This window comes from Eurypyga helias, unplaced genomic scaffold, assembly GCF_000690775.1.
Source record: "Eurypyga helias isolate BGI_N326 unplaced genomic scaffold, ASM69077v1 scaffold3378, whole genome shotgun sequence".
Taxonomy (NCBI): domain Eukaryota; kingdom Metazoa; phylum Chordata; class Aves; order Eurypygiformes; family Eurypygidae; genus Eurypyga; species Eurypyga helias.
In genome coordinates, this window is record NW_010266129.1 from 93,930 (window position 1) to 112,666 (window position 18,737).

The 18,737-nt window shown below is 46.7% G+C and overlaps 1 protein-coding gene across 1 annotated transcript in view; it reads left to right on the forward strand.

Moving 5' to 3' along the window:
• Window positions 1–18,737, forward strand: part of LOC104513552 (zinc finger protein GLI2-like) — a 142,914-nt gene that overhangs the window by 44,876 nt on the left and 79,301 nt on the right.

The window sequence follows — 18,737 nt, forward strand, 5'->3', positions numbered from 1 at the left end:
GAATAACCTCTCCTCTGACTTTAGCTGGCTCCTGCTAATTACATGGCTGGAGATGGACCTTTAGGGAAGCTGCCCCACAGCATTGTCCTGAGCGATCCCCACCAAATTAGGGCCGCTCAGGCCGAATGTGAAGAGAGAGTGGTGATTACAGAGATTATTTTCTTTTTAAACATGCTTCTTAGCTCTGCTTTGCTGGGTGTTGGTTTTCAAAAGGGACTTATAATAAATGTGGGCCATCTATATATAGCCCAACTTTTGTTCGTTTGCACAGTTCAGAAAGCCTACTGTTTGAGGTTAGCCTTGAGTAAACTTGTACCATTTACTTTGGGGCATTTCAAAGGGAACAAAAACACAAATCATGATGAGGCTAATAAGAAGTTTGGGTGTTTAGTTTAAATGTGTACACAGCAATCATTGTAGAGGAAGTCCTTCTCTTTGGGAGTACATTATTATTAAGCAGCATTGCTGTTTGCCTGGTTTTGTCTGGTCCGCAATTTGCATTCACTTGATGGATTCCAGGGTCGGAGGTGCACTACTTGGGAAACACTGAAGTGCCATCTCAGCAAACTCTTAAGAGGAAGGGAACACTAATACAAGCATTTGCCCAAACTCCTTGAGTCTTCTTAGGCTTCCTTAGGCTGTGCTAGATCAATATGACAGTTTGCTAAGAAGCTTTGGACACGCATTCACAAACTCTCTCTATTGGCTTTCTTGGCATGTTATTCAGGAGGTAGCTGCTAGTGAAACATGTCTCCTACCAGCACAGAAGATTTATACATGCATTTTCTTCTCCTGCTAAGTGATTTATTTACTAGCAATAATGCCTCGCAGAGCTGCTTGGTCCAGTTTGCAGAACTCATTATGTCGACCCTCAACAATCTATAGATGAATGGGATCGCTCTCACTCTCCCTCTTGAGTTAGGGGTTTTTTTCCCTTTCTGTATCCTGTTTTTTTTAAGCCGTGGTCACATGGCTCCAATCCTGTTCAGTGGAGTGAGATGATCCCAAGCTGGGGAACATTTCTTTCCATACTATGCACAGAGGTAAGGTCTCTTGTGCCACCTGTCTCAGGGCAATGAAGGGGTTTGTTGCTTGCTTGCTTGTATTAATTGTAATCGTTTGTTGACTGCTTACTGTCAGTTCCTTGCAAAAGCACAAGCTTATTTCCCGTGATCCACAAGCCCTGCAAAATGGAGCAAAAATGTAATATTGTGAAAGTTTTGATGGCAAAAACTTTGCAGTTGCCTTGACTCAGAACACTCAAAGCTCTTCTGTTCTCGGGCCACCAGTCCCATGCTGGTACCTCTCAGCCTTCCCGCTCGCTGCCTGGCTTTAATGCCTGGCTTTAGTTCCTGCTTCTCCTGAGCGCTTGGTGAGATCCAGCCCTTTCTCTTCCTGCTGGCAGAGGATGGGAAATGGGCTGCTTTGACAGCTCTCGCTGTTGACCTCCTCAGCTGGGGAGGTTATGCAAAGGTGAAAGGTGATCAGATTCTTCACTTTTTTATCCGTGAAGCACTAGCGGTGCTTGTCATGTCCCTCATGGGAGGGATGGAGTCAGTCTGGGCCCAGATGTGCTGGGGTTTTTGCATTCCCTTCAAAGCTCCGTGGCCTCGCATGTCCGGGAGGTGCTGGCCCGGCAGCAGCAGGGCAGAGCTCCATGGCTGCAGGCAGCAGAGTGGGCAGTGGGACCTCTCCATCTGCAAGTTTTCGCTTAGTAGTGAAAGCATAATTCAAGATTTGGGTCCCAACATCCTTCTGGGGAGTGGGGAGTCCCGTCCCAATCTTCCCACTTCACCTGAGTCTTTGTTTAGGGAGCACCACCCCAGCACATTTGGCATCATCCCCTTCCCCGAATGCCTGAACAGATATATGATTCCTCGGACATGTGATTTTAAAATGTTCCAGGGCATCTTAAACTGTTTCACATTTTGTTAGCTCTGCCGAGTTCTAAGCACACCTTGAATAAATTCATAGTTGGTGGTTGTGGCGTATGTACCTTGGCTATCGTGGGTGGATAAAAAATGTTTTATACCCCCGAGGAGTAGCAAAAGAGCTAGCTTGCTCCATGCAGCAAGGGGAGTGAAAAAGTTGGATTAAATCATGTCTGTCTGCCTGTGGTTGAACTAGCAATGAGGCATTTTCAATCAGAGGTCAGGGCTGTGGTCAAATTTCTGCTTCGGTTTTTGCTTGCCGTAATTTTCCCTCATACCAGATTCTCTGCAAAACTCCAGAAGGACCGAGACACTCTCTGTGTCTGACCTTTTGGGGCAGGATTTTTCAGACAGTCCTGTTTCAATTGAACTTGCTGCCAGAGCATGCAGGAAGGAAGCGACATGTGTTAGTCATACACCCCGGTGTGTGTTTAGCATCCAATTTGTGTACAGTCCAGGAATAACCCAGCATAATTCTACAAAGCTGGACTCACGCTTAGATGTTGTGATATTTGGGCTAGGAGGGGATTTCTTCATACATGAAACAGGCTTTCAACGCTCGGGAAGGATCAATACCTCCCCCCGGGGAGCTTAGGCAATGAAAATATTTTTGCAATGGATGCTGGAGCTCAACCTGTGCTCGGGTGTCTCGGGCTGAGTGAGTGCATTCCAAATCTGGGGTTTACCTGCATTTACCCAGTCAAACCAGACACACCACGGGTGCACGTGGGCATCGCTGCCCCAGCCTCACGGGCAGCACGCCAGTTCAGAGCGGGAGCATATGCCACAAAAGGCAGATTGTGAGAGGTGTGGGAAGAGTCTGAGCGTGCCCGCCTCACTCACCAGCCTTTGGAAACGGCGCTGGGGGCAGCCACGCCAGGCTTGACATCTTGAAACAACATTAATTAGAAGTAACTTTTTAATCCTTGAGGGAAGAGAAACCAAAAGTGACAGTCTCCTGGCTACAGCCCTTCATTTTTAATCCCAGTTTGACTTTTTGCCTGGGATCAACAAGCCACAGAGAACAAAAACATATTTAAAAAAGTTTCTTTCAAAGCTGATGAATGTTAATTATAAGGGTGGGATTTTTTTGTTAGGAGTTTGGTGTTTTTTGTTTGTGGGTTTTTGGGTTTTTGTTTTGTTTTTTTTTTTTTTTGACTGCTGCCGCTCTGGAGGAACTGGAACAGCAGACAGCCGTGCCTGAAGTTTGGTATCCCTCTGCTTTAATTGGGTAGCATTCTGCTAGGGCAATATTTCTGCTCTTGGGCAATCACAGTCATACGCTGTGTCCAGCTATTTCAGGGGCATCAGGCTGCTGTGCAGGATGGCTTCTCCTTTGCATCACAAGAGTGTGGTGCTGGGACAGTCTCTGTGAAGGGTCCTTGACTTTGGCACTCAGTGGCAGGAGAGATGGGTGAGCCAGCATCTGGATTGGTGCAGTTGGATAGCCTTGAAAAAGGGCTCTTTGAAACCCAACTGGAAGCGATGCAAGGGAGGTGGAAGATGCTATTTCTCTTCTTGCTGCAAAATCCTACCCTGTTTTCCCTCTGACACAATGTACTAGTCAGCACAACTGCTCCCTCACAAGGACCTTGTCCCATTTGTAACTGGGAAAGCTTCAGCCGACGTTCTCTTCTCGGCTACCTGTTAGAGCAGCAAGCCCAGGATTTCCAAATAAACCATTGATCCAAAAATATGTGCGTGCCATACCACAATTAACGTTCCTTCTGAGTGCCCTGCATTAAGCATCTCTATATGTTTCTTCAAGGAAGCCTCTGAGAGATTGTCTTTTATGGAGGAGTTATAAAGATTACTTATGGCTGAGTTCACCTATAGAAAATACAGAATTGTTAGTCTATGTAGTTCAAGAAAGAAACTGAATTAGCCAGACCCAGACAAGAATAAGTTAACAGTACTCACTAAGGAGCCTTGAGTGGAATTAGAAAAGAGAAAAATGGCCTGCTGATAAAAACAAAAGCCTAAAAACTCGAAGAAACCCTTCCTTCCCCCCATCCCCATCTAATCAGTCTAGGACAGAGCAGGAGCGGGGGTAGGAGGGAACGCGGAATCTGTTTGGTGCCAGTGGTGTATCTCCTCCTTCCCTTCTTTATTTGACCCTCTTTTAGAGGAATGTTTAGCAAAGCTGTTTATTTTGCATAAACCCAAGTAATAACGTGGCCCCGGGTGACAGGACCTGAATGAAGATGACAGCAGTTTGATTTAACGATTAGCCACCTGACCCGATAGCACCTCTGGAATCTCAACTGCAGAATAAATTCCCATTCTTCCCGCATGGGCTGCATGTTAATCACGGGAAGAAAAGCAAAGGGTGGTTGCAAAAGGGCCATTGTTCCTGGGGGTGAAGGCTTGAAAAGAAACTGCCCGTCCCTGCCTGCTTTGTGCTGGCTTCACGCTGAGTCTTGGACACTCAAGTTTCTTTTACTGCTTCTGTATCTCCCCCCACACACCCCCTCCCCCGATGAAATACTGGTTTCCAATGTGGCAGATTCAGCCGGGTTCATTCACCAAGGGACTTGCCTTCTCCCTGAATTATCACCACATAGTTTCTAATATTTGTTTCGGCTGAAAGTCAGTGCTTGCAGCGCTGGAGTCTCTATTTGCAAAGTTAGCGGAATAAGTTGCTGAGGGATCCCTGCTTTTTCCAAACATTCCCTAAAGCAGCTTAGCAAAGTGGTAGGGCTTTGTGTTGAGGGAAACCAATTTGGGTAAAATCTTGCTGTGCTTTTTGTTTCCTCCTTCCCCTCCCCCTGCCCTCCCAAGTCTTTCAAAGCCCCTGCATTAAGTGCAGTTGTAATGGTACAACCCTTGCCTTTGCAGGCTGATATTCACTTACAGTTCAGCCTTCCAGCTTGGTAGCGCAGGGAGAGATGTGGCAAAGGGGAATTAAAAAATGATTGCAAAGTCAATGGTTTAAAGAGTAATTACAGAGTCATTAAAGGTTATTACGGGAAAGTGTTCAGCTGAGCAGCGATTAGCATTCCTGATACCTCAAGCTCACCATGGTTTGAGGGCACAAGTGAGATGAGTTGCAAAGGTCTCTGTCACAAGGGGATGGAAGCATCTCCCAGCCCTGCAATCTCTGCCCACCTCCCCTGAGGCTGCCGGCTCGGTCATCAGCTGCACCTTGGGATCGTAACGGGCTCCAAACTACACACTGCAGTGCTCTGCCCAGAGCAACACTCACTCGGGTTAGTTTGTGGCTGGTGATCCCAGCCAACCATTCAGAGCTGCCCAAGTCCTGCCCTGCTTTTATGCCCATATGAAAACCTTCAGGTGCTGTCAGGATTCAGCTCTCTCACAACATGGGTGGTAGAGGGCTGCATGCTGCCGTTTGCACCTGCAAATAATTTCAGAAGTTAAAACTCCCAGCAGGCAAATTCTTAAAACCGGAACCTCAGCATCGCCCTTGTAGGGTCACAGTGATGCGCTTGCATGGCTGTGTCACCCCGGTGCCAGAGCCACTGGGGTCTGGGGTGCTGTTCTTGACATGGATGGACCCTTCTCAGCCCCAGCAGGAAGCTGGGAAAGGCTGGTGTCCCTCTGTACTGTAATTGTGAAAGTCTTGAAGAGCGGCAGGAGCAAACAGTTCTGTCTGTTAGTGTTTGTGTTTGTCCACATGTGCTGAAAAAAATCCACAAATCAAAGCCATATCTGTGGTGTCAGTGCAAGAAGACTAAAACACTGACCAGAGTCCCTGATGTTTTATAGTGGTGAAGGCCAAGTAAGTATTTAAACAGATAAAACACAAAAGTAAAATAAAACGAAGTATTAATGATGGTATTAGTAAGTTATAAATATTTAGGTACAAAGCAGGTACCGCTCTCATTGCTCAGGCAGTTGGCTTCTGGTCTGTGCTGCTGTTTGGATTTTCTTTTGAGCATTGAAAAGAGCATTAATATGTTGCCAGGAAATATTATTTCCAAGGTAAATGAAAAAAAAGAAACAGTCACAGCAAGCCAGCAGGAGCCCTGGGATATGCAGAGACAGACCCCGCTGGAGCACAGCACTGGGGCAGAACGTGCTCGTGCTTGAAGGGGAGCGATGGACAGATGCATCCGAGGCGGGTCTCTGGGACAGTGACAAAGACACAGCATTCCTTCTTAGGTAAAATAAGATGGGATTTGTTTTCAGGTTAAAAAGAGGTGTATTTGTAAAAAAATCAGTGATGGCAAAAAGCTACTTTTTTTCCCCCTCTGAGGGTCAAAAGCACTTAGTTTGCGTACAGACTGGCACCTCGGGAAGAAAACACTGCTGCCTTTTCACTGCGCCGCTCCCCGCGTGTCTATCCCAGACGGACAGACAACGCGCGTCCCGCCAGCCCGGCCAGCTTCCCTGGGGATCGCAGCCCGTCCAAGGAGGGAGGCTGCGCTTCGAGTCTGTCCGGGCAGCTGGTATTCATTTATGTTTTACAAGAAAGCCTCTCGCTGCAAATAGCTTTTGCAGATCTCTAAGATGTCGGAGCGGCGGAGGGAGGGAGGCCGCGTTTTCGGCCGCGCGGGGCTCATTTCCTCAGCGCTGCTCGACACCAGCCTCCACGTTTCCCCCTCGTCAGATCCATGCTAGTCTGCTGCTGGCAGGGGGATTTTCACGCTGGTGTGACCAAAGCTCATCCAAACACATTTAGTTAATCCAGTTGATTTAATTATTCTTGTAGGCTGCTTCCACCCTCTCTTGGTAAATCCTGTGACATCCGAGACGGGGAGCGGTGGAGGCAGAGTTTGTATGCAGGGCTTTTGGGGCCCAGGAGCAGCAGAGAGATAACCAGGTGTCCTAGCTGGAGCGTGGTGCACAGTAAATGCTTTACGTCTGAGCGAGGGGGCGTTCTGAGGCCATCAGTTTTGCCAAGTATAAAGAGGTGAAGCGGACCCTCTCTCTGCTGGTGCAAAACAGCCAACTCCCTGGACCAAGAGCTGGTTTGGGCTAAGAGTTGGTGGTTTGCAACACACTGAGCGAGCAAGAGGTTACCCTTTAGCAAGAAAAATAGCTAAAGAGAAGGACCCCCAGACTCTACAGGCATCTGGGAATATTTTTCACCTGATTTTTTCCCCCCGCTGATGGAAAGAAGGGCAGCCTTGGGCTAGCTGTGATGTTCAGCTGAACAAAAGACATTGGAGCTAAGACCTAAGTCAAGCAGGCATTGCCACTAGCCCAGCTGGCTGCTTCCCAGCCACCCTGCTGCACCCATGCACCTCCGTGCCAGGTCGCAGAGGGAGGCTCCGTGAAACATCAACGCAAGAGCAGCATCATCAGCTTAGGTCAAGGTCTGCCTACCCCTGGCTCTGGCTACGGACAGGGATGAGCGCCCGATGGCAGGGCAGGTGTGCAAGAAGGGGGTGAGCACACCGCACCGCTTCGAGCAGCGTTTTCACAGCGTTGCAAATCCTCCAGTTCAAGGACTGTCTGAATTGCAGATGGCATCACTGGACTTCCATGAATATGCAGTCATTTTCAGAAAGGGCATATCTTTCTAGCACGAGGACCATCCTATAGCATAGAGTGCCACAGCTTAGCTTTGCGCTGCACAAGGGAACATCTTTGATCATCAGCTCGCGTACCCTCGCTGTTATTTGGTGGCTTGCTGGTTTGGCATGGGAAGAGACTGTGAACTAGCAACCTGTAGCACTGTTTTCACCCCATTTGCAGCTTGCTGAACCTCCTTTGGTTGTTCTTTTGCGAACAGATGAACGTAGATGTGCTTACTGTCTGTACTGAGCCTCATCACTGGGGCTGAGCTCAGTCTGCCAGACCCGAGGCTCTTTGCTTTTAAGTGCGTGAAGTAGCAAACAGGTCACTCCAGGCCCCCTGAATAATCGAAGGAGAGAAAAAGTCTCTCTCCAGTAGGAGAGTTGGGCCACCCAGTCTGATTCCCTCATCTTTCCTGTTTCTTTCTGCATTGTCTTTATAGGGAGACCCTTTATGCAGAGACCTAGAGAGTTCAGGTGGTTTGTGTCACCTGTAAGATAAACAGCTCCTATCTGTGACTTTCAAAAGGACTGAGTGCCGCTTGGCTTCTTGTTGGGTCTTACTAGCTAAGGTAGGGTGCTGTTGGGTTTTTCGGGAGGATTTTTGCTTTTGAGTTGTTTGGTGGTTTTTTTTCCCCACCCCAAGGAATGGGTACAGGACACATATTATAAAATTGACCCCTCTGATGATGTACTTGTGATTGCTGGTCTTTTCTGAGTATTCAGGCTATACTGTCTTTTCTGTAGGCTGCTAACGGTATGTAGTCCTGTATTCATAGTGAGCCAAATATATAGCTTCGTGGTGGGAGTCCTTTTTGCTTGGCTTGCCCTTTATGTTTGTGTTTTGGTTGCAGGGGAGTTGCAGTCCCTCCCTCCAAGGAGCAGTATGTTTTACCTTAGAAACAAGATGCAAACACAGAGACGTGTTCCCTGCGTAGTTTGTAATGCTGATGACGCTTGGCTTGCTGTGCAAAATGCCTGGGGCTGTACAGAGGTGCTTTGTGCAGACCACGACCTGCTGCCTATCCACTTTTTCCCTGAAAATATTTTGTGTGCATGAGGAAAATGGAGGAGTCGGAAGAAGGGCAGAAGGCAGGGATATTTGGTCGGGAGCTCTACTCGTCTCTACCTGCTCAGCCCTGACTTTTGCCTTCTCTTGCCTTTGCCTGTCCCATCTACCTGGTGTCGGCAGTAGGGCTGAGAACGTGGGCGGGCGCCAGTGGGAATCTGCAGCCCCTCTGAGCTCGACCCACCCGGGCTCTGAACACAGGTCTCCATGGGTGAGTGATCAGTGCCTTAAACAATCGCTCTGCGCTCTCCCGGCATCTAATTACCAGGACAAAGCGGTCCATAATAATGGATATTGCAGAATACCTTATTCTCCTGGAGGATTTGATCCAAACCCCAATGAAGTCGGTGGAAAGACTCCCATTGATTTCAATAGACTTTACGTCAGGCTGTTAGCATGCTGGTTGCTTTGCCGTTAACCACAATATGCTTTATCAAAACTTTTTCCTTTAAGAGAATATCTCAAAATCATAAATTATTTACTTAGAGCAAGGAATTGCTGTCCTTTTCAGAACAACTGTTCTTCTATCTCCTACGGGGATGTCAATTGCTAGGAAAAGAGTATCACTTTTGAATATTGCCTAATTTAGCTTTAGTAATGACAATTGGTAATGGCTTGCATTTTTAATTTTTCCAATAAGTAAAGCTGTGCAGGAGTTTCTCTTAACATCATACCTTTTCAGGAGCCTGGCAAAATATTTTATTTGCTTCTGCTGAAAGCATACATGAGGGTTGACATATACACTAAAACACTGTTCTCCTGTGCTTTCGCTCCTTGTGGCTACAGACTCATTAACATTGCTGCATGTAATAAACTCCTAACACTTTCTTCTTGTAAACTAAAAGTTTCCTCATGTGATATTTTCATGAGTCTCAGGAAAATATTCTGATATAAACTGATGGTGGAATGGTGAAAATTCTTATAAATTATATTGAATATATATTTTAAAAAACATGTAATGCTTAAAAATTCTCATGGTCCAATGGAATTCATTATCACCACACCCTGCTCTGAGAAAAAAGTGCTTGTGTCCAGCTAACACAACCATGTCCCTTTAAATGGACCATTTTCTTAAGGAAACTCAGGTTTTAAAAGTTGATGATATTCCTTTGTTGCTTCCTGGTTTGACCCTGAGTAGCAGGAGGATGTGAGATGACGATGTTTTGGTGAGGATTTTGGCTCAAGGTTCAAAACCCAGGGAGTGTGTCTTGGAAGTTCTGGTGGAGGTGCAGCCTTGACCCACAGGGGGAAGGTGTTGGGAGGGATGGTGCACATCCAGGAGGGGGAATGCTTGGGGGTGCCTGAGGGTGATGGAGACATGCTCAGGAGCAGTTGTAATATGCCTAAGAGATGGAGAAGTGTTTTGGTGGGGGGATTGACAAGTGCTGACACCTTCAGAGTTGGGAATCTCCTAAGGAAGGAGTGGAGGAGGGGCTCAGAGGTGAAAAAACTGGACACCCACTGTCATCGTGTTTAGGGAGATGGTAGAGAAGCCAGAAATGAAGCAAAACTAGACTATTGAGAGCAGGACATTCAGAGCTGCCCCAGAGAAGGGTGTCTGGGAGAGGACCCAGGCAGGCAATACCAGTGCAGGTCACACAGCTGCTGAGGATGACCCCATCCCAAACCCAGAATATCTGCACTACCAAAAACAGAGGAAGAAAGCCAGTACCAGGAAGGAAGATTTCACTGCCTCTTTGTTACCTGCTTGGCCAAGGATAGGGGGTACCGGCACAAGAAGAGAAGAAATTCTCTTGGATCCCTGCACAGGAGCTCGTCCCAACCCAGCAGGCAATACTGGGCTGCGTGTCAACTTTAAACTACAACCATCCTCGCACGTGAGTGTACCAGTGCCCAGGCAGCGCGTTCTGTCTGCCGGGCAGAGAAGCCTGAGGGACGAGCTGCACCGAGTCCAAGAAAAACAGCGCACTTTGCCGCCAAGAAAGCGACAGCTAAATTTGTTTTCAGACCTCAGCGATTTGGAGCAGGATCCCTGCAAGGGGAAGCTGGTTCGTCACGGTTCAGAAGATTATTCAAAATGCATGAAATTTGCGTGGAATTTCCTTAATCTGCCTTTACAGGACAATTCCTTTCCCACTTCCTGAGGGCAGGCCCATATTGTTGAAGGCAACATTCTTTAACTGGGGGATATCATTTATTATAAAGGATCACGGGTCAAAGTATCTTAACCCAGATCAAGGGCAAGGTCTGTGGGGACTGCCTGGAGCCTTTCGTGGTAACTCACAATAAAGGGCCAATTATACAGCAAGCGGCTGACACCAAACCCATGCCGTGGCTGCAGATGGTGAATGCACCTACTTGGGTTGTGCATCTTGTGAAGGGAGAAATTACTGTAGGTTCATATTCTTGAAGCGGGTGACCGCAGCTAGCAGGCTAATTAAGCCTTTCCAAAGCGAAATCCATGTTGCTTAACACTCCCTGTATTTTTCTTAGTAGTTTAACCTTGATATCTTTCCTGGGATTAGAGAGTGATGAAAGGTTGAATTATTTGTCTCTGAACTCCCACCGCGAGCGGTCTGACTGCATCTGTTCAAGTTCCTGATTTCTCAACACTGGTGTTGCATGCGATGCTCTGAGGGTGTTAGGCACTAAGATTGTATCGCTCTAAACTACTGTTATTCACTTGGGATGCAGTTTACTGGTTGAAAGAGAAGCAGTTCCAGGAAAAAAAAAAAATAGGCAGGTAGGGAATTCCATTTAATTAAAAGAAAATTTAAAAATGAAGGGCTTTACATGCTGATGTTTGCATTTCTGTCCAAGCTTTTTCGAATCAGTTTTTGAGTAGTATTGTAGTTGCTCAAAGATTTTTGTAAAACTAAGGGCAACTTATTCTCCACTTTGCTGCTGGGGAAGCTGAGGCACGTCTTGGAATGGAAACCTGTCAAAAGTTATTAAATGAAAAGTCACATCTCTGGCTCAGGACCCAAGGTGAGAAATTGCTGGTGGGGGGTATTGTGGTGTGCATCTTCTGTCCTCAGGATCTTGTCTGGTAGATGGCCACTGCTGGAGATGGGACACCATGAGCCTTGTCTGACCTGGTGGGGCTGCTTGGAGGTCCTTGGCTATTGTAACTGCTGGTCAGGAGACTGGGGGAAGGAGGAGGAGGTGGACACCAAATGTACCATTCCTGTCTAAGTAGTAAAATCTGCTTCTTGGGCTGTTTTGGAAAGCCAAACACCACCGTAGACCCATGTTTCATTCCTATTTGGCATCTATGCTCGTCTGCGTCCACCTAACTGGTCAAGCCGGGTGTTTGCAAATGCAGCTGTAGCGCACGGAGAGCTCTGCAGGGGAGTGGAAGCTGAGGAGGTTAGCAATGTGTGGGATGTCTGTAGCTGCTCTAAGTGCCAGGCTGTGCTAGGAGGTACTGTAACCTCTCCCTGTGTCATTAAGGCTTATCATTGCCACAGACAACGATTGGAAAAGGCTTTTTGCAAGGCTGAACTGTAAGCAATAAAACTTGCATTCTGATACAGGCGTAGTGCACTTAGCTAATAAAAATAGCCTTGGTGTCAAAAGGTTTCCATAAATGTGGCTAAAGATATTAACAGTCGCTGTGTTTGCGTTTCACTTCTCTATAGACCCAGGATGAGGTGAGGTGATAAAAATGGGCTTTTTGTTTCCACTGGGAACCGAAGTTACAGAACTTTACTCAGGATGCTGAGAGAGCAGTCCTGACGTTTCCCAATGCAGATCATCTCCCACCCCTTCTCCCCTCTTGGCAGCCCAAATGTAATCCAGCCATGATGGGTTTGGTCTCGGTTTGGGCAGCAGAACTGCCCTGTCCTCCTGACCCTGGCTGGAGCACGGGTGACATGCCTGACACGGGTGGATGGAGACCTGGCCTTGCCTTTCTCACCACCTGTGCGTGACCGGGCTGGGGCGCTTACATTTCGTCGCTTAAAACTTCAGGAGATGAAAAGAGGGATAACTGCATTGTGATGGGCACGAGGACAGGCACTGTTGCTTTCCTGAATCGAGGGCAGTTTTCCAAAGCCCAAACCTGCCATCCAGCCCCAGCTGCAGCCCTGTTAATTCAGTGGAACTGCTTGCAAACTGTGGTATTACCGGATGTAAGTAAGTGTAGCAAAACTGGACTTAGAGCTAATAAATTAAGGGTTTCTTGGGATCAAATGTTGATAAAAAAAGAAACATCATGTAGTTGAAGGCAAATGTGAGTTTGATAACAAAGCATTATTTGACAACGGAGCTATTAACATCCCTTATTTGCCCAACTATTAACAGATTTCTTTCATATGATCACATAGTCATTTGAGTCAGAGGAAAATGTATTAACCAGTCTGCCTGCATTTCCCAGTTGTATGTCAACACCACGGTGTTACTAGGAGAGGTGACAGGGGTGCCTGTCAATTGGATTATACTCCAGAGGTCCCTCCTCATCTGGGAGCTGTGGTCGTGACAGTTTAGTAATAGTAATGAGCACTTATATGTACTGGCAAAGCTGTCTTTGGCAACTCTTTTGAGCTGTGGATGTGGCTAGCGTTGGTACTAGATGAGACAAAGTCAAGAGAAGATAATAGAAGAATGGATCTGGGAAATGGAGAAAACCCAGTAACTGGACTATCGTTGTGCCCACAAACTCCTTTGCTGGGAACCAAATAACTGAAAATCTCATAGGGAAGTGTGTAAATAACTAAATATAGTCATAGTAATTTGTGGCCACTGTGGTTCAATTAATAATTCAGAAAGGTAACACTAATAGCCTGTCTTCCCCTTCCTTCACATCACGGCTTCCCCAGCCCCATTTCTTCCTTCTCTTTTTCTCTCCTATCTTTTAGGACAGCAGAATCTTTGAGCCTGCCTGATTCCTGGAGAAATGTGATAAGGTCTCTTGAACCCACCAGTGTGGTTAGGTGTGCCATCACCTCCATCGGTCGTGGTTTCGACCACCAGCATGATGTCAGTGCAGGTTCATCCAGGCCCTTTCTTTCCTTCCTCATCCTCAGCAGCCCCAGTGATGTTTCAAGGTGCTGGTGCCTACCCGGCACTCTGGGTCCACAGGGAACAAAGCCACTGTCCTCGCAAGGTGGATTCTTTGTCTCCCTGGTCCCTGACCCAGATCCCTTCTCCTTTTAAGTGCATGCAGGCGTGTTTGCTTGCGAATGAAGAGTTGTGAAATTGGGGTTGGTAATGGGAAAATGCTCATTCAGTTGTTCAAAGGCAGCGGCTGCTGGAGTTTGCTGCTCAGCTGAGGATGCTGATGGTGCTCCCCGGCCACCAGTGCCCCATCCTAGGGACACGTCCAACTTGTAACGATACCTGCCTTTGTGGGGCTGGGTGAGGACATTGTTCTCGGAGTGGGGGCCAGCAAACTGAGCCTCCTTGAGAATGCCAGCTGCTGCCAGCGAAGTGGTGCGGGTGATGTGAAATTTGATGCCATGAGTGCAGAGATTAAGGCATCACAGCTTCCTCAGCTGTCAATACCGCTTCATTCACACACATTAAAATTTCAGTTGTAATTTTCAGGGGAAATGTGGAAAAGTTCCTCTAAAATGACTCCCAACGCGAGTGTCACTGGCTCAGAGGACCAGCGCTCGTGTAGGCCATGTTTGAGTTATCAAACCCAACAGCTAGAGGCAAATGTCAGCTTATCATAACTGCTCTGTAAACAGAAATCATCGCGTAATCTTTTGTCTCACCCATCACATCCAGGCGACAGCCCAGGAAGCCTATTAGCAAATGCCAACACGCCTACCGCACCAGGGCGAGTTACATGCCTGGGTTAAACACCGCAAGGGGAGTACAGGAGCCTCAGCAGGGTAACAGCAGTGAGTCACCTGAAGTCAGAGAAGTGCTAAGTGATTTTCTCATGGGAAAAACTGAGATCTAACATCACCGGCATTGATTTTTTTTTTTTTTAAGTTTCTTATTGAAAATATCATGCATGATAAAAGCAGAGCACAGAAAGTGGGTGCAGATACCCGTACGAGACTGGATGAGCATATTACAGCCTGAATTTTGCAGTGGGAAGATAAATTATAGAAGTACAGGGCCAAATAATACCAGAGCCAGGAGTAAAATTGAAAGGATTACAGTACATACTTCAAAGTAAAGTGCTTGTACTAATAGCCTGATAGCAGTACCCGTTTCAAAGTGTGTTGTCAGTAAAACACAGTGTTCACAGATGTTTTGATCTGCCAGTGATGCATTTCTGAAGAACCTGATATGCCCATTTCTGCCGTTGCCCTAGTTTGGGGGCCCAGTGCACAAGCAGTTCTGTTGATCCCATCCTAAAATGGTGCAATGAACCCCAAGCAGTGGGTCAAAGCAAATCCCAGGGTCTTCCATAAGCCTCTCTTGACAGGATGCCTGGCTGCTTTTCCTGTCCCATGCAGCTCTGCAGGTGTTGCTACCTTGCATTTGTTGGTTTTATGCCAGAACAACACTGAAAATTAGTCAAGTCCAATATGATGCTATGTCTGTTGTGCAGTGGATTTCCAACTCAAAGTCAGTGCTAACATTGCATTCAGCAGACAGTGAATGAATAAATAAAATCCTAAATGGTATCTGAAGTGGTTTTGCTTTAGGAGGCTCCCTATTTGCAGATCTCTCAGGGTAGCTTGAAGCTATCAGCATGTATCAGCCAGGCTCTGATTTGAGAGAGGTGAACCAGCTCTTTTTTTCTGCTCACTGAGGGCAGATGCTAACAGAGGGACATGCTGCAGAATCGCCCAACTTGGGAGTTGCCAGTGGGGAATTTGCTGTCAGTGCTAAATAGAATTTAAAAAAAAAAAAAAAACAAAACAAACCCAACAAATGTGCAACTTTTCCTATTAAAATTAAATTTTAAATCCACCATCCCAATTGATGCAAAGCATGAGATTGCAGGGAACTGTTTCAGAGTACTTTGTGTCGTTAAAAATACTGCAGACACAAATCTTCTGATTGGTGTCATATATTGATGTCCTTTCTTTTTCTGCATCCTTTAAGATTAGATGATTTTTAATAAGAAAGCCTCTCCAAAATAGACAGGTGGGGGGGCGGGGGGGCACGAGGGTGGCGGGGGGGGTGGGGGGGGGGGTGGGAGTGTTGTGGCGATCATTAGATTGTTTCAGTACAGATGTCTTTTGGTTTATTTTATCTTAGCTCATAACTCTGCTTAAATTTAGTCCCCCCAAATTGTCACTTTTAACCCAAGAGAGAAAGGGATTTGCACAGGTTGTCTTAAATAATAAAATGCACATAAATGAAACGGCACGGTTTTTGTGGTTTGATCTGGCCAAATTAATCTGCTTCGCTTCCCAAAGTTATGGGATAGATTGACTGGCTGAATTAATATGGGGAGCGATACAGGATATTTGAACTCTTGTCAGTTATTTCATTCTGCTTTTTCCCAGCAGTAAAATGGATTTGTTCTGAAACCTGGAAAAGAAAGAAATAAATTTGGCAGATGTAGCCAGTTTATGATTTATTCTGAGTTTGTAGCCTGATCCAAACACCACTGAAGTCTACGGAAATCTTTTGGGGGATTTCAAAAGGAATCTCATCAGGCTCTTGATTAATATGCTGGGGAGCTGGGGGGACACATATTTGGGGTCAAGGGAGTCTGGCAGACCTCATCCTTTTTTTTTTTTTCCAGGGTTTGTATTCTCTTGGTATACATCCTTTTATGCAAGACTCTGTTCCCTGAACCATATGTATTTGGATTAAAAGGTAATATGAGAAACAGTAGGAAAAGCTGGAGCCAAGTTGCATTTTATTGCAGGAGGGCCTCGAAGTGATGTGAGGAGGGACAGTGTGTCTGACATCTGGGGCTGTGGGAACTTTGCTTAGGGGTTGCAATAGAGACAGGGGTTTCTTATCAGTCCCGTTTCCCCACATCCAAACTCTCATACTCATGCATCAGCTCAGGAAATTTGGAGATTTAAAGGAAACGGGGGACGAAGGAGGAGGGGTTTGCATCCCCTAGCACAAGCCCCACTGTGTGGGATGCTCGGCAGACAGGTATGTTGTCTGGGGTTGCGGGTGGACCAATGCAGGTTACAAAGCCTTGTGCTCTGGTGCACTTTGGATCTCAGTTTCATGAGGCAGCATAAGTGTGTGACCTTAATCAAATTGATTAAACTTGCTGAAGCATCTGAAAATAGGGATGAGTAATAATTGTAGCAGAATTTAGCATGTGGTATCTTTTAACTTTACCGTTATTTGCAGTGTTTTCTAGACTGGAAGATTTCCAGGTTTTTCTAGGACGGGAAAGGCCACTATATGATGTATGGAAACAAAACAGGCTTTGCATCTTGATTTATTCCTAATCTCATCATTGTGTGACAGGATCAGTTATCTCTCAAGGGGTGGTATTAATTAATGTTTACAAACTCTTTTGCCGTTCATGGGGAAAAATGCATCACAGAACTGTGTTATTACTTGAGCAATTTATTAGATGGCACCCGATACGTGAAACCTCCTGCTTCTAACTGTCTGTGACCGTGTTTCAGCATATGTTGTGAGCTTTCAAACTCCTTCTGGAAAAGCTTGTCTTTTAAAATCTTATTATTTTTCTTCCCCCACCTCCCCCCCTTAGAGTGGGAGGGAATCACAGATGATCTTTCACATGATTCTTCCAACACCCAGTCATTCATCAGCAGAGACTTAAAGATAATAAACTTTTTGTTTCAAGCAATTACTTAATCTCGACAAACTCCTGTGTTAAGCAGGGCTATTAACTGAGCAGGCCATAAATCAGCGTGTTGCCAGGTGGGTGAGTCTCCTGAACTGCAATCACTCTTCGGGACCTTCCAGAGACCCCTTACAGTCTTAAGCACCCTCATTACACAAGCAGCATGCTAACAACCAGCACTTTGCATGAGCTGCCCAGAGAATCCACTGCAAACTGCACTGGGACCATTTTTAACACCAGGCGGAAAATTTTCATACCACGGCAGGATGATACATGGGAGTTATTAGCCTGCACCAAAACCACAGCTGGGTAAAACAGATAACTTCCTCACCCTTCTCCTCGTCAGACTTTCTGCTTAGTTAGGAGGAGCAGGCTGCCTTATGCTTGGTTAAAAGCCAGCCTGTGCAGTATCTGCTTAGTCTTTATGGACTAGGAGTGCTTTGGGGACTGATGTCCTGAAGCACGAAAGCTCCCAAAACTCTTCTTTAAAAGCTATTGAGATGCTTATCACCTGGGTATAAGTGCAAGGATAAAACACTCAGCCCCGCAATTTTATCACAACTCTAGTAGAAAGCAGATACCTTTGCTTCCCTTTCCAGAAGGAATTTTGGTCAAAATGCACAGCAGTTTCTGCACGGGATTTTTCCAGACTCGATTTGTTCAATTTTACAAATAATATAAACAGGCCTTTCATATGGAGGGGAAATTTTTCAAGCCATTGCCTATAGGAACAGTTTGATTTCAGTTTGTTTTAGTGCCTGGAGGAGTATATACATAAAGAAAGCAAACTCACTCCTGTGGTTTGGATTGGAGAGGCTGGAAATGCCAGCGCTGCATTTGAAGCTCAGCCTTGTCCTGAAAGATTGAGAAAGTCTTTGTAGGGTGAGGGGGTACAGGTATCCCCGCGATGGCAGCAGGCAGCCCTGTGGCGGGGGAGACCTTTCGGGTAGGTCTGTGCTCAGGGCTGGCGTGCCCTTTCTTGTTGGCACTGCCACCTGCGCTTTCATGGGATTTAAGCTTGGGAGTTTTTCTTCAGCAAGGCGTTGTTCCAGCTCCTGCAAGTTGTGCTGGCTCCTTCAGCCAACAGTTCCTGCTGCGCTACCTGAAGGATTTGGGGAAATGTATTTAGTCTGCAATGGCTGGCCAGCCCAGCTTCTCCGTACACACAGTTTGGCCAACACTAGAAGCAGCTGTGCCCCCCCAGGACCAGCACCTGGGAAATTGGGCTGTGAGCATGAAGCTCACCCAGCTGGGCCCTTGGGCAGGGGTAAGTTATCTTCCAGTGGGATGTGCTCCTCAGTCCAGTCAGCCCTGCAGCCACACATGAACAGCCTGGCCACCACAATGGAGAGTGGCATGACATGAGGATAAGTGGCCAAGGTAGGTCAGGACCTGGGCTTTCTGTGGCAGCCTGGGCTGGAAGTGGTTCCTGAGCCATGGCCCAAGGGCTTTCTTTGCTCATCTGTGCACCAGCAATCTCCAGGTAAACTGGTTCAGGGAGTTGATCCAGCCAGAGCCCCACGCAATAAAATTTTAGGTGATTAGTTTTCAGCTGGATGAACTCCCTGAGCTGGCTCGGTGTGTGATTGCGTGAG